Source organism: Phyllobates terribilis, unplaced genomic scaffold (assembly GCF_046119375.1).
Source record: "Phyllobates terribilis strain yellow unplaced genomic scaffold, ASM4611937v1 Scaffold_11__3_contigs__length_659146591, whole genome shotgun sequence".
NCBI lineage: Eukaryota > Metazoa > Chordata > Amphibia > Anura > Dendrobatidae > Phyllobates > Phyllobates terribilis.
Window position 1 is genome coordinate 88,366,857 of NW_027362771.1, and position 13,826 is coordinate 88,380,682.

Below are 13,826 nucleotides of genomic sequence, written 5' to 3' on the forward strand. Positions count from 1 at the left end.
TTGCCCCACTTCTGGATCTCGTTGGCCCAGGCTATACGTCATAACGTATTGCACCAGGGCTTGTCGGTGCTGCCACAGTCGCTGCAACATGGTCAGAGTTGAATTCCACCGTGTCGGCACATCACATTTCAGCCGGTGAACTGGCAGGCCCAACAACTTCTGTATAGATGTAAGTTGTTGAGCTGCGGGATGCGAACGGCGGAAGTGAGCACACAGCGACCGTGCCCTCTGCAGAAGGCCATCTAGTCCGGGATAGTGGGCTAACAATTTATGGACAACCAGGTTCAACACGTGAGCCATACAAGGCACGTGTGTGACATTGCCCCGGCGAAGGGCCGCACCCAGGTTTGCAGCATTGTCGCACACGGCCTTCCCTGGTTGCAGGTCCAGTGGAGACAACCATTCATGAAACTGGGTCTCCAGAGCTGACCACAACTCCTCAGCTGTGTGACTCACATTTCCCAGACATTTCAAAGTAAACACTGATGCCTTGAGCCCTGCTGCCAGCATAGTAAGGAGGTGTGCAGGATTCCTTCTGCGCAGTTATAAAGCAGGTGGAATTACCAGACAGGCTTTGGGTGCAGGTGGAGGACCGAGAGGAGGTTGAGGAGGCAGAAGAATTGGAGGAACTTCGAGATAAAGAGGATTGACACACAACTCGTGGGGACGGTAAGACTTGGACAGCAGCCCCTTGTCCTGCTGTCACCATAGTTACCCAGTGCCCAGTCAGCGACATGTAACGCCCCTGTCCATGCCTACTCGTCCTAGTGTCTGTGGTGAAATGCACCCTGTCACACACAGAGTTTCTCAAAGAAGCGGTGATGCTGTGTGCGACATGCTGGTGGAGCGCAGGCACACCTTTCTTTGAGAAGTAGTGCCGATTGGGCATCTGGTACTGGGGCACTGCGACGGACATAAGGTCTCGAAAATCCACTGTGTCCTCCAGGCGGAAAGGCAGCATTTCTGTAGCCAAGAGCTTGCAGATGGTGAAATTCAACCTCTTAGCTTTCTCATGGCTAGGAGGAAATGGTCTTTTACTTTTCCACATCTGAGGCACCGAGGGCTGGCTGTTGTGCTTAGACGGGGTTGAGTAGGGTGTCCCCGGCAAACTGCCGGTCTGTGAGGAAGATGCAGGCGGACATGTTAGGTTGCCTTGATCCAAAGGTGGTGCTCTCGATGTCAGAGAGCGCTCAACACCAGCAGGTGTTTCCACTTCCCAATGAACTGACGACCTGCCAATCACACTGGCTGTTGCAGGTAAAGAGGTGGCAGGTCTGCATCCAAAAACATGTGTGACTGCTGTCCCCCCAGTCACAGATGATGAAGAGGCCGCGGATGCACAAGATGGGGCAGACGGTGGTTGGCCCATCCTGCTAGGCCGCATTGTAGCACAGTGAGCTTCCCGCTGCAACTTATGCTTCATATCCATGTGACGGTACATGCATGAAGTACTCAAACTATGGATTTTTTGTTCTCTACTTAGCTTTTGGTGACAAATATTACAGATAACACAAGTTGGGTCATCCTTATCATTCTGAATAAATGCCCAGGCTATGCAAGGCTTAGAGCCCATGCGACCTGAAGAGCCACTGCGACTTGTGGTCAGAAGCAGAGATGTGGTTGAGGATGCAGTTGTTGACGTGCTTCCAGTACTCCGTCTCTGTCCAGGAAGGCGCAACCTAACCTCGTCGTCAATAGCATCTGTGACGCCCCGCTGTGCTTGGTATCACAGATCCTAGAAGAGTGTATTGATGGAATCCTCCACAAGAGGCCCCCATAAACATTCACACATCTCCACCTACCACCTCAGACCAGCAGAGGGAGCCCGTTAGGGATATAAATAAGGAAGGTGGAGCTAAGCAGTTCAGTTCCTCTGAAGAGTTCCTGCAGTAGAGAAGCCTAAGAGAGGTCAGTCTGCAGTGGAGCTCAGTCTAGTCTAGAGAACTCAGTTAATAGTTCAGCAGTGGAGCACGAGGCTCCTGCTAGCTAGATTCAGTAAGGCATAACCGGAATCCCTGGAGAACTACAAGTCCCAGTATCGCTAAGGTGCTGATACGTAACAGAGCCAGGAGACGCTTAGGCCCCGCATAGTGGGAGCGTCAACTCCAAGAGAAGGCCCTACCACAAGGTCAGCCAGCGCAGGACAGAGACAAAGATAGGCCTAGCTCCAGGCTGGTCAGAAACTTACTACGCAGAGGCAAGAAACAGGAGGCCCTACACCCGCTCATTGGGGAGGATCCTGATATTCACCCTTCACCCTACAGTGCTCCGGGATGTGCCTGAATTTCCTCCAGTAAATGGTACTGAAGTGACTACCGTGTCCGTTCCCGTTCTTGCTCTGACCCAGCTGGGTCTCGCCTGTCCTGCATTACCCCTGCATACGCTGCCCTGAGACCTAGCTCCACCTGTGGGGAGCTATACCATCCAGCTGCCTTATCACGGGTCTCAGTGGACTGCTGCAGCGCTGGTGCTTCTCACCAGATACCACAGGTGGCGTCAAGAACTCTTATAAAATTAACAATTATCCACTCTTTTAAAGAGTGACCCCAGGGTACGGGCCAGGGAGCCGACCACTGCGACATCCCCAAGGCCAGGCAAAGGCCTGGGTACCGAGTCATCCCCAACCCCTGGGCTAGTCACATCCTCCTCCACCTCCTCCGTTGACCTCATCGACTGGCTGACTGTAGGTTGAAAGTAAGTGGGATCTCCAACCTCGTCATCATCTCCCTTTGTGTTATCACACCCGTCGTCCTCAAAGCCAACCTCTTCCTGCCCTGACCGAAAAGTCAAGTTGTCGCTCCAATCAGGTATTTGAGTCTCATTATCGTCTTCATCATTGTCTCCACCAACGGGAGTGACAGTTTGGGAACAAGGGTCTACATTATGCTCAGAACCTTCTTCATCTGGTCCTGTATCCGACATATAAAGATTCTGGGCATCAGTGCAGATCATTTCCTCGTCTGGATTAACAGAAGCTCTGGAGCAGACCTCCATTTCCCAGGCTATAGTATGAGTAAACAGCTCTGCAGACTCAACCATCTGTGTTACCCCATACTCAGACGGGCAGCTGGAGACTTGGGAGCTGTGAGGAAGCAAGTGCGATTGGGGTGACACCTCTGAGGACTGGAGTATTTGTGATGTTGAAATTGAGGTGGAGGAGAGCCCACTTGAAGGAGCACTTGATATCCGCTGAAGCACCTGCTGTTTTTGTGCCTCATCTGGAATTTGTAGCGATGGGTGTGTCCGTAAGAAAGGGATCGTATCACATTGTCCACGAAAAGAAGTTTGGCTGGAAGATGGTCTTCTTCTGCTCGACCCACCAGCGGACAGGCACCAGTATTGGGAGAGGGGGGCTGGCCGTCAGGGTCCACCGCGGCTCTGGCACAAACCCGGCGACACGGAGGTGGCACGGGCAGGAACGAACTGGCCGTGTCGGCTTCTCACTTTTTGGATTTTAGAAGGGCATGACATGCCTATATCTGTGTCTCCCCCTCCTTTTACTCCTCCACCTCTTTTCTTTTCGCATGACTATATTTACTTGTCACTTTTCCATGTGTTAGTTATGTCTTCTGAGCAGTTTGGCAGCTTTTGGACACCTTTGAAGGTGTTTTCTATGTGTTTCTATGTGTTTTTGTTTGCCTGCCATTGGTTTTAACGGTGTTCGAAGGTGTTCGATGAACAGTTCGACGAACAGTTCGGCGAACACACGGGTGTTCGACGAACCGAACCGAACTCGAACACTACGGGGGTGGCTCAACATTACTTATCAGTTATAATTACACCAATGGCACTAAAAACCCGCTCTGATAAAGCGCTAGCGGCAGGGCAGGACAGGACCTCTACAGTGTGGAGAGCCAGTTCATTCCACGTATCCAGCTTGGATATCCAATAATTATAAGGCACAGAGGAATCACGGAGGATGTTGGAACAATCGGCAAGGTACTCCCTCAGCATCTTCCCAAACTTTGCACTCCTTGTGAGAGTATCCTGTGTCTCAGGGCCTGTGCGATGGGAGGGGCTGAGAAAATTCTCCCAGAACTTTGACAGTGTTCCCCTGGCTCTGCTGGATTGGAGTTGTGTCTCTCTCGCCAGTAGTCCTTGGTTGTCCAACGAACTATGACCTCTGCCGCCAGCGTTTTCAGATGGGAATTTTTTTAATAGTTCAGCAACAAGGGCCTTCTGGTACTGACCCATTTTTGTAGACCTGTCCACCTCAGGAATAAGAGATATAAAGTTCTCCTTGCAGCGTGGGTCTAGAAGTGTCACCAACCAGTAATGACTGTCACCCAAAATTTTGAGAATGCGAGGGTCATGGGAAAGGCAGTGTAACATAAACTCAGCCATGTGTTCCAGACTGCTAACAGGAAAGACTTCCGTGTCCACACCGAGAGGACGAGTGACCATGCTCTCCTCTACCTCCTCTCTGTCCTCAAGCCACGCTGAACAGACAGTATGACAGTTTTGCAAATAGTACCATCTATAGCGCATGAAACTAGCTCCTGTTCTTCTTCCTCTTCCTCCTCTTCCTCATTGTCACCCAATCCACGTTGGGATGAGATGAGGCTTGCCTGTGTGTAATCACCCTGTATGGGTCCTTGCTCTATTTCATCGTGCTCCGCCTGCAATGCATCCTCTTTGATTGTGAGCAGAGAGCATTTCAGAAGACAGAGAAGCAGGATGGTGACGCTAATTATGGCGTCATCGCCGCTCACCATCTTGTTGGAGTCCTCAAAGATTTGGAGGATGGTACATATGTCTGACATCCATGTCCACTCCTGAGGTCTTATGTGTGGAGTCTGAACTGAATACCTTGTTGATGGTGGTGCTCAACGACTGCCCTCTTCTGCTCACAAATCTTTCACAACATCTGCAGTGTAGAGTCCCAATGCGTGGGGACATCACACACCAGTCTGTTAGCTGGAAGCTGCAAACTCTGCTGAAACACGGCAAGAGCAGCGGAAGCTGTAGGTGAATTTCTAAAATGGGTACACAGGCAGCGTCCTTTAACAAGTAGATCCGGCAGCTCCGGGTAGGATTTGAGAAACCACTGAACCAAGAGGTTAAGCACATGAGCAAGGCATGGTACGTGTGTGAGCTCGCCTCACCTCAGAGTCGCCACCAGGTTCCGGCCATTGTCACACACGACCATGCCTGGCTGTAGAGCTGTCCACAACTCTTCAGCATTGTGCGGTTTGTCACCTAAGCATATTAGTTTCAGCACAGCCTGTTGCCGCTTGGTTGAGGCAGTGCTGCAGTGCTTCCAGCTTGTGACTGATGTGGTCATTTCAGAGATGGAGGCTGAAGAGGAGGAGGAGGCTGAGGAGGATGAGGTGCAGGAGCTGTAGACTGTGGGGGCAACCCTGATTGACCTAGGGCTTGCAATCCTTGGCTTCAGGAGGACGTGTTCCGTCCCAAGGTCCGAATGGGTCCTGGCTTCCACTATGTTAACCCAGTGTGCTGTCAATGAGATGTACAGTCTCTGCCCACAAGCACTTGTCCACGTGTCCGTGGTTAGGTGGACCTTCTTGGTAACTGCGTTGTTGAGGGCACGACTAATGTTTTGGGACACGTGCTTGTGTAATGCGAGGACGGCACACCAAGAGAAATAGTGGCGGCTGGGGACCGAGTACCGAGGAACGGCTACCGCCATCAGTTTGCGAAATGCTTCCGTCTCCACGCGCCTAAAAGGCAACATTTTGAGCTCAAGCAGTGGCGAAATGTGGGAATTTAGTAGTGTGGCCTGTGGGGCGTTGGCTGCCTATTTGCGCTTGCGTTCCAACGACAGGGGTATGGACAACTGAACACTGCGCTGGGACAAGGTCGTGGACGTGCTTCCTGATGCTGCTACTTGAGAGTGTGCAATGACAGGTACAGGTCAGGAGGCATCTTCGCATGCACTATGGACAGTGGATTGGCTTGCATGCACAACAGCGGAAGAAGCAGTGGTGCCACCCGCAGACACTGTTCCTGGACCCTGGGGTTTGGCCCCCAAAGTTGGGGGCTTTGCTGCCATGTGCCTGATTATGCTGGTGGTGGTCAGGCTGGTCATTTTGCCACCCCTTCTGAGCTGACCTGGCAGGTGGTGCAAATGGCCTTTTTGGGGTTATCTGCAGAGTCTTTAAAAAACAACCAGACTCGGGAAGATCTAACAGTTGTACTGGCAACTTCCTTCGTGTTGGTGTTACGGGGAACGGTTGCCTGCCTTCTGTCTGCGGCCACCACACTGCTTCTTCCTGCCTGTTGTGGTGCTTTGCCACCCTCCTCCTGTGTGCTGCTCTCCTTGCTGTGCATGTCCTTCTGCCAGGTTGGGTCAGTTACTATATCATCTACCACCTCGTCTTCCACTTCCGCACCCTTGTCCTCCTCCTGACTTTCTGGCAATTGTGTCTCATCATCGTCCACCTCTTGTGATACTTTCCCACCGTCACCTTCGTGTGACCGTGGCTGCTCAAATATTTGGGCATCGCTACATGCAATCTCCTCTTGCCCTGCTTCAAGTGGACCGGGCGAGAGGCTCGAATATATAAATGGAAAAGTGAACAGCTCTTCGGAGTGTCCAAGTGTGGGATCAGTTGTCTCTGGGCACTCGGCATGGTGGGTGGAAGGAGGTTTAAAGTAAGGAATATGCAGTCCAGACTCACGGCTACTGAGACTTCATTGTGTGGAAGACAGGGTGGTGATGGTGGTGGCTAAGTGACTGGAAGCATTTTCTGCTATCCAACCAATAACCTTTTCACACTGCTCTGTGTTTAATAGTGGTATTAATTGGGACAGGAAGGTCGAGCGAGAAGATGTGAGTGTTTGTTGTGGCACAATTTCAGCTTGCCAACGGCCTCGGCGTCTGCATGCACCATCACCATCATGTCCTGTTCCCCATCCCTTGTCACGTGCCTTGCCCATTTTAAATGGAGGACAATATTTTCCACGCTCACTACAAATGGCTGAATTTGGAGCGAACTTATATGTGATCCGTGTGACAGACAAATCACAGTTTTAAATAACTAGCCTGTAGGTAACTATTTTGAACAGCAAACTGGTGTAAATAGCTTCACTTACACACTGAAACAAATGCTTAATGGAAGCCAGAAATGGCAGTATTTTCTGAAAACGTATATTTGATCCGTGTGACTGAGAAAACACAGTTTTAAATAGCTGGCCTGTAGGTAACTATTTTGAACAGCAAACTGGTGTCAATAGTTTCACTGACACACTGAAACAAATGTTTAATGGAGACCAGAAATGGCATTATTTTCTGAAAACGTATATGTGATCCGTGTGATGGACAAACCACAGTTTTAAATAGCTGGATTTTTAGCGCTGTAATATGGAAAGGACCTGGCTGTATTCTGCAGTGCCAACAAGCAAATGGCGCAGAAAAACGGTGTTCTCTGGATTGCTTTTTAAGCAAATAATGAGGATTAAGATCCAAAAAAAAATTATTCCTGGTCCCTGTGACCTGGGCCTATTTCTAGAACTATCTAACAGCAGCAGCAGACAAAACTGGAATGGAGCCTCTTGTGCTATTTGCACTGCAGTCTGCTATATACACTGCCTGCCTGATTTCTCTGCAGATGGATTAGTCCTCTGAAGGACTGTTTGTTGAGATGGAAATGTGTCTCTAATATAGTTTGGTATACCTACACTAACTAGAAACAAGCAAATCTCTCCCTAGCTCAGCAGCAGCTCTCCCTACACTGTCTGACTGCGGAGTGACTGTGACGAGCTTGGCGGTGCCAGGTCTGATATAGACCTGATGACGCTGTGCGGCCAGCCAATCACTGTAATTTCACAACCAACATGGCTGCAGCATTACAGTGAGTGGCATGCAATCCCTGCATGTTCATTGGCTCTGTATAGAGCGCCAAACTTGCAGGGAGGGGACCCAAGCTCCCGCCGAGCAACCCCAGAAATACTTGGCGAGCGCCGAGCATCTCGAGCAGTGAGATGCTCGGGCGAGCACCAAGCAGTAGCGAGCATGCTCACTCATCACTAGCGCTTATATTTACAAGTATTCGGCCACTTACACTGCGCCTTATTAAAGGCAAAGCATGTACCTTTCCTCATTGTAGTTTGAGCCGGTATTTGATGCTGAACACCAGCAGGTTTGGCAGGCAACATAAGATTGAGCCACAAACCTACGTCTTTTAACCCCCTTCTAAGGGATGGGTAAACAGAAAGCTTCTGTCTAAAATTTTCATCATAGAAATACCAGCTCAAATTATCAAAGTTTTTATACGCTTCTGTGTCACCCAAGCCTGGATGCCACAAGTGTAATTAAAGCTGTGTCTGAGAGCAAGGGGGAGGTTCTCTGGCCAGGGGAACATGAGCATGCAATGCCTCCTGTCTCAGGCCAGTAGGGGGAGCAGGCTACCCCTATAAAAGCTGGTACTGGGGACAGGGTTAGGGAGAACTGGATTGCCTGTCTCAGCTTTGAGACGTGTCCCAGAGTGGAGCAGGGACAGAAAGTTGATTGCACCTAAGAGGAAGTGTGGCAGTAGAAGAGAGCCACCAGCCAGAGACAAGAGGCGAAGAGAGCCTGTCTTGGCAGAGAAAAGACTTAACTTTACCAGACTTTGGTGTCTGAGGCTGGAAGGATTCCACATCCCCCAGCAGATAACCAGCCCGCAAGGGACTGTACATTCCTTGGCCTAAGAAGCCTGGAGGCCCTGCCACAACCGAAGGGACCAGTAAAGCCGTACAAGGCTGGGAGCAGAAAGGAACCCACGTCGCAGGCCATACAGGCGAGAAAGCACGGAAAGCTCGGAAACGTGGGCTGTTATCCTATCAGGAGGAGATAGTCAGAAGGAGCGCAGAAAGCACGGTAGGCCTACACCCTCACCCTGACCAGGGCCAATTTCCCCGTTGCTCTCAGACATCCAGGTCCCCTCCTAGCTGGGACTGTTTGTGGGTCAGTTTACCTGTTCAAGTAAAGACCCTGGACTGCAACCTGTTGTCTGTGTGCTCCTTGCTCCTCCAGCACTATCAGCACTGGGACTCGCACTACCATCACTCCCACCATCCACAATACTGCCCTGGGGCCGCACTCTTCCCGTGGGGAGTCACACTACCATAGCTGCACATCTCATCAGCCCCAGCCGTCTGCATGCAGCGGCGGTTCCTAATAACCGCAAATCCACGGGTGGCGTAGTCGGACATAATCAATATAACGGACTACCACTGGCCTGACCACCCTGAGCCACGGAACCGGGTTGCCACTACTACTCCCATTGCTCCCTATTGCCCGGATCCGAGTGCCCCACGGCCCAGGGGGGGGAGTCAGCTTTGGCGTAGTCGGCAGGATTTCGTGCCCGCAACCACCGGGTACTGCGTGCCTGAAAAAGACTTTCGTAACTTACCTGTGGCAAAGTTTCCCGCCGTCCGGAGTCGTTTCCCGCCATCCGGAGCCGATTCCCGCCATCAGACGCCTTCTTGGACCGTTTCCCGCCGTCTTCTGCCGTCTTCTCGCCATCTGCAGCTGTTTCCCGCCATCGGACGCCATCTCCAGGACGCCGCACGGGAAGAAGAGGGGCGTGGACGTCAAAACCGCGCGAGATCCGAAGCTCCGCCCCACGCACCGACACTGCGCAAGGTCCTGGAAGGGAGAGAGAGCGACGCTGACGTCATCGGAGTGCGACGCCAGGTCCTCGTCCAGAGCAGCAGCGGAGCCGCGGCCTACAGAAGAGGATCGTCGGAAGGTAGGCCACACTTCACTAGGGGGGGAGGAAGATGTCGGACACAGAGGCGCCCACTACCACCAACGCAGCTGCAGCAGCGGTTATGCCCTTTTCCTTGCCCTACATCCCTGGAGCGGCCTGGCTGCCGAAATACTCAGGGGAGCCCCATGCCCTAACTGACTTCAAGGAAAGGCTATACAGTTTGTTCCACGTTTACACCCTGACAGAGGAACAGAAGGTCAGCATATTAACAGGGCAGTTAACTGGCGCAGCCCAGCGGGAGGTAAAATCATGGCCCACTGAGGAGAAAAGGACTGTGAAGGGTATTCTGGCCCGGCTGCGGGGTACCTTTGATACACGTACCTCCGCTGAGATTAAAATGAGGTTCTATGGGTGTAAGCAGCGGGCACAGGACAGCATCAGAGACTATGCCCTAAATCTGCAGGAAGCCTTGAGGGCTATTCAACAAACTGACCCTGGCAGTGTGCAGGAAACCGATAAGCTGCTAACAGAGCAATTCATAGAGGGTCTGCTGTCCAGCGCCCACAGGGCCCAGCTGCGCCTCATGTTCTTTCAGAACCCCGACCTGACCTTTGCCCAATTTAAGGACAGGGCCATAAGGGTGCTCCGTGAATCTGCAACCAGTGGCGCTATAAACCCCCGGCGCCCTGCTATCACTTACCACCAGGAGGCGGCGCCCTCCTCTATGGACTCCGTGGAGGCTGATGCACAGGCCCTGAACCAAGCCCCGTCGAAAGGCCTGAACCACCAAGTCCAGGAGCTGACCAGGAGCGTCACGGCGTTGACCAGGACCGTCCAGGCGTTGCAAGTGGACCCGTCAAGACCCATCAAGCTGGCTTCAAGTCTGGAGGATGTCCCATGGCGTCGACAGAAGAGGATCCCGTCGTTCCGGGGGAGGCCCACAGACCGCTACGCAAAGGATGGACAGCCCATTTGCCGTCGATGCATCCAGCCCGGACACATTTCCAGGTACTGTAATTTAAACGGGTCCAACCTGGGGCAGAGGGCCGACCCCCAGGCTTAAGATCACCAGGCCCTTATAATTGGCGTGATAAGTACGTTGTGGGGTGCCCGGTTTTACCCGTGGTGCTGGACGGTATCCCCATGAGCGCCTTGCTGGATACTGGGTCGCAAGTAACCACAATCCCTTATGTACTTTTTAAGCAGTATTGGACTGATGCTGATATCACACGGTATCCAGACAGTAACTTGAGCATCATCGCCAGTAATGGCTTACCCGTGCCGCAGATGGGGTTCAAAGAGATGACCATTAAAATTGGTAAAGTTGAACTACCGGAACAGGGATTGATTATTGTGGACATTGACCGTCATGAAAGTCACCGTAAAATAACTGTGGGTACTAACATAATTGAAAATTGTCTTTCAGAGGTAATTGTAATTCTACAACAGGTGGCGGTGAATGCTAGTTCCAGCCAACAGAGAGTCCTCAACAAGGAGATAAAAGCCCTGATGAGACGGCAGCAGGTAGAACTGTCTGGTGGTGAGATCAGTAGCGTAAGACTCAGTGATCCATTCCCCATTTCCATGCCTCCCAAAAGTGAAATGATGATCTGGTGTCGGACTGCAATCGGGTTGAGAGGTAGAGACTACCAAGCCATGGTAGAACCCGTGTACTCAGACAGCAGGCCCACCATTTTGACAGCCCGGGGGGTGGTTGATGTCTGTCATGGGAGGGTGCCCGTCCGCATCCTCAACATTGGGGAGAGGGAAGTACACTTACCCAGGTACGCTACACTCGCCAAACTGTTTGTCGTCGAACACAAAGCTATCAGGGCTGTGGAACCCTTGCCTCCATCTCCACAGGCGGAGGGTATTGGCTCCCAGAAACAAAGGGAGGACTGGTGCCAGAAACTCCATGTGGGTGCTGACTCCACTCACCTGCACCAAAAACAAGGAGTCTACCGGGTGGTACAGGAGTACGAGAGAGTCTTTAGTAAGCACCCGCTAGACTTCGGCAGAGTAAAAGGGATAGAACACCACATCCCCACAGGGAGCCACCCACCAATAAAAGAGAGGCACAGACCTGTACCCCCTGCACATTATCAGAACGCCAAGGGTATGCTAAGAGAGATGAAAGAAGCTGGGGTTATCACAGACAGCTGTAGCTCCTGGGCAGCCCCTTTGGTTCTGGTCAAAAAGAAAGACGGCACCATGAGAATGTGCGTGGACTATAGACAAATCAACCGTATCACTCACAAAGACGCATATCCGCTGCCTAGAATAGAAGAGTCTTTAGCCGCACTAAAATCTGCTAACTTCTTTTCTACTTTGGACCTTACTAGCGGGTACTGGCAGGTTCCTGTGGCAGAGGCTGACAAGGAGAAGACCGCCTTCACCACCCCGATGGGACTGAGTGAATTCAACTGTATGCCTTTTGGGCTCTGCAACGCACCAGAGACCTTCCAGCGGCTGATGGAATGCTGTCTAGGGCACCGAAACTTCGAGACGGTCCTCCTTTACCTGGACGACGTGATCGTCTATTCGAAGACCTACGAGGACCATCTCAAGCACCTGGCCGAGGTGTTCGAAGCCCTGGCAGGCTATGGCCTGAAGGTGAAACCATCGAAGTGCCACCTGCTGAAACCAAAGGTCCAGTACCTAGGGCACGTGGTAAGTGCGGAAGGAGTAGCCCCCGACCCTGACAAGATCACGGCAATCAAGAGCTGGCCAAGCCCCTCGAACATCAAAGAGGTGAGACAGTTTCTCGGGTTGGTAGGCTACTACCGAAGGTTCATCCCCGGGTTCACTAAGATGGCAGCTCCTATGCAGGACCTCCTGATCGGACAGTCTAAGTCCAGGAGTCAAAAGCCACCCTTCAAGTGGGATAAACCGGAAGAGGAGTCCTTCCGCCAGATAAAGTTGGCCCTCACGGGGGATGAGATCCTGGCCTACCCTGATTACGGACAGCCTTTCATTCTCCACACAGATGCCAGTAATGTGGGACTGGGAGCTGTACTGTCCCAAAACCAACAGGGCAGAGAACGGGTGATCGCATACGCCAGTCGGAAGCTGAGGCCCACCGAGAGGAACCCGGAGAATTACAGCTCCTTCAAGCTAGAATTCTTGGCGGTGGTGTGGGCCGTGACGGAACGCTTCAAGCATTACCTGGCCTCCGCAAAGTTCACCGTGTACATGGACAACAACCCGTTGACACACCTGGACAATGCAAGACTGGGTGCCCTGGAACAGCGGTGGATGGCCCGTCTCTCCAACTATGACTTCGTGATCAAGTACCGGGCAGGCAAAACCAACGCCAACGCGGACGCCCTATCAAGAATGCCTCACTTACCTGAAGGTGACGAAGACCCAGAAGAGCTGGAAGAGGTAGAACTCCCCGCGTTTCACCGGTATGGAGCCGCTCAACACTCTCACCGCATGAAGGAGGAGGATCTAACAACTGTGATGATGAATCCTCTACCTCACCACAGCTGGGCCGAAACCCAAGATAGTGACCCTGCAGTCCGCCTGGTGAAAGATCTGCTAACCCGGGAAGACGCCCGCCTAGATCCAGATGCCCCAGAGGAAGCCAAGCAGCTATGGAAGGAGAAGAGCAAGCTGTTCCTCTACGAAGGCAAGTTGTGCAGAAGGATTGTTAACCACCGGACGCACGAGCTGACCTGGCAAGTCGTGGTCCCAAGGCGAGATGCAGCTATGGTCCTGGGGGCTTACCATGACAGAGCGGGACACTTCGGTTGGAAGAAACTGGAGTTCCTACTAAGAGGAAGGTTCTTTTGGGTCGGCATGAGAGGAGCTGTAGAAAAATGGTGCAGAGACTGTGGCCCTTGTCACCTGAGGAGGAAGGACCGCACCAGCCAGAAGACACCCTTGAGGCCCATCGTCACCACGCAGCCTCTTGAGCTGGTAGCTCTGGACCACGTCAAATTGGCTCCCAGCCGGTCAGGATACATCTATGCCCTGACAATCGTGGACCACTATTCCCGTTTTCTAGTGGTGGTCCCGGTAAAGGACTTGATAGCCCAAACAGCGGCCAGAGCCTTCCAGCAATACTTCTGCCGTCCACACGGGTATCCGAAACAGGTCCTGACAGACCAGGGTCCAGCGTTTGAAGCTGAAATCTTCCAGGAGTTCTGCAACCTCTATGGCTGTAAG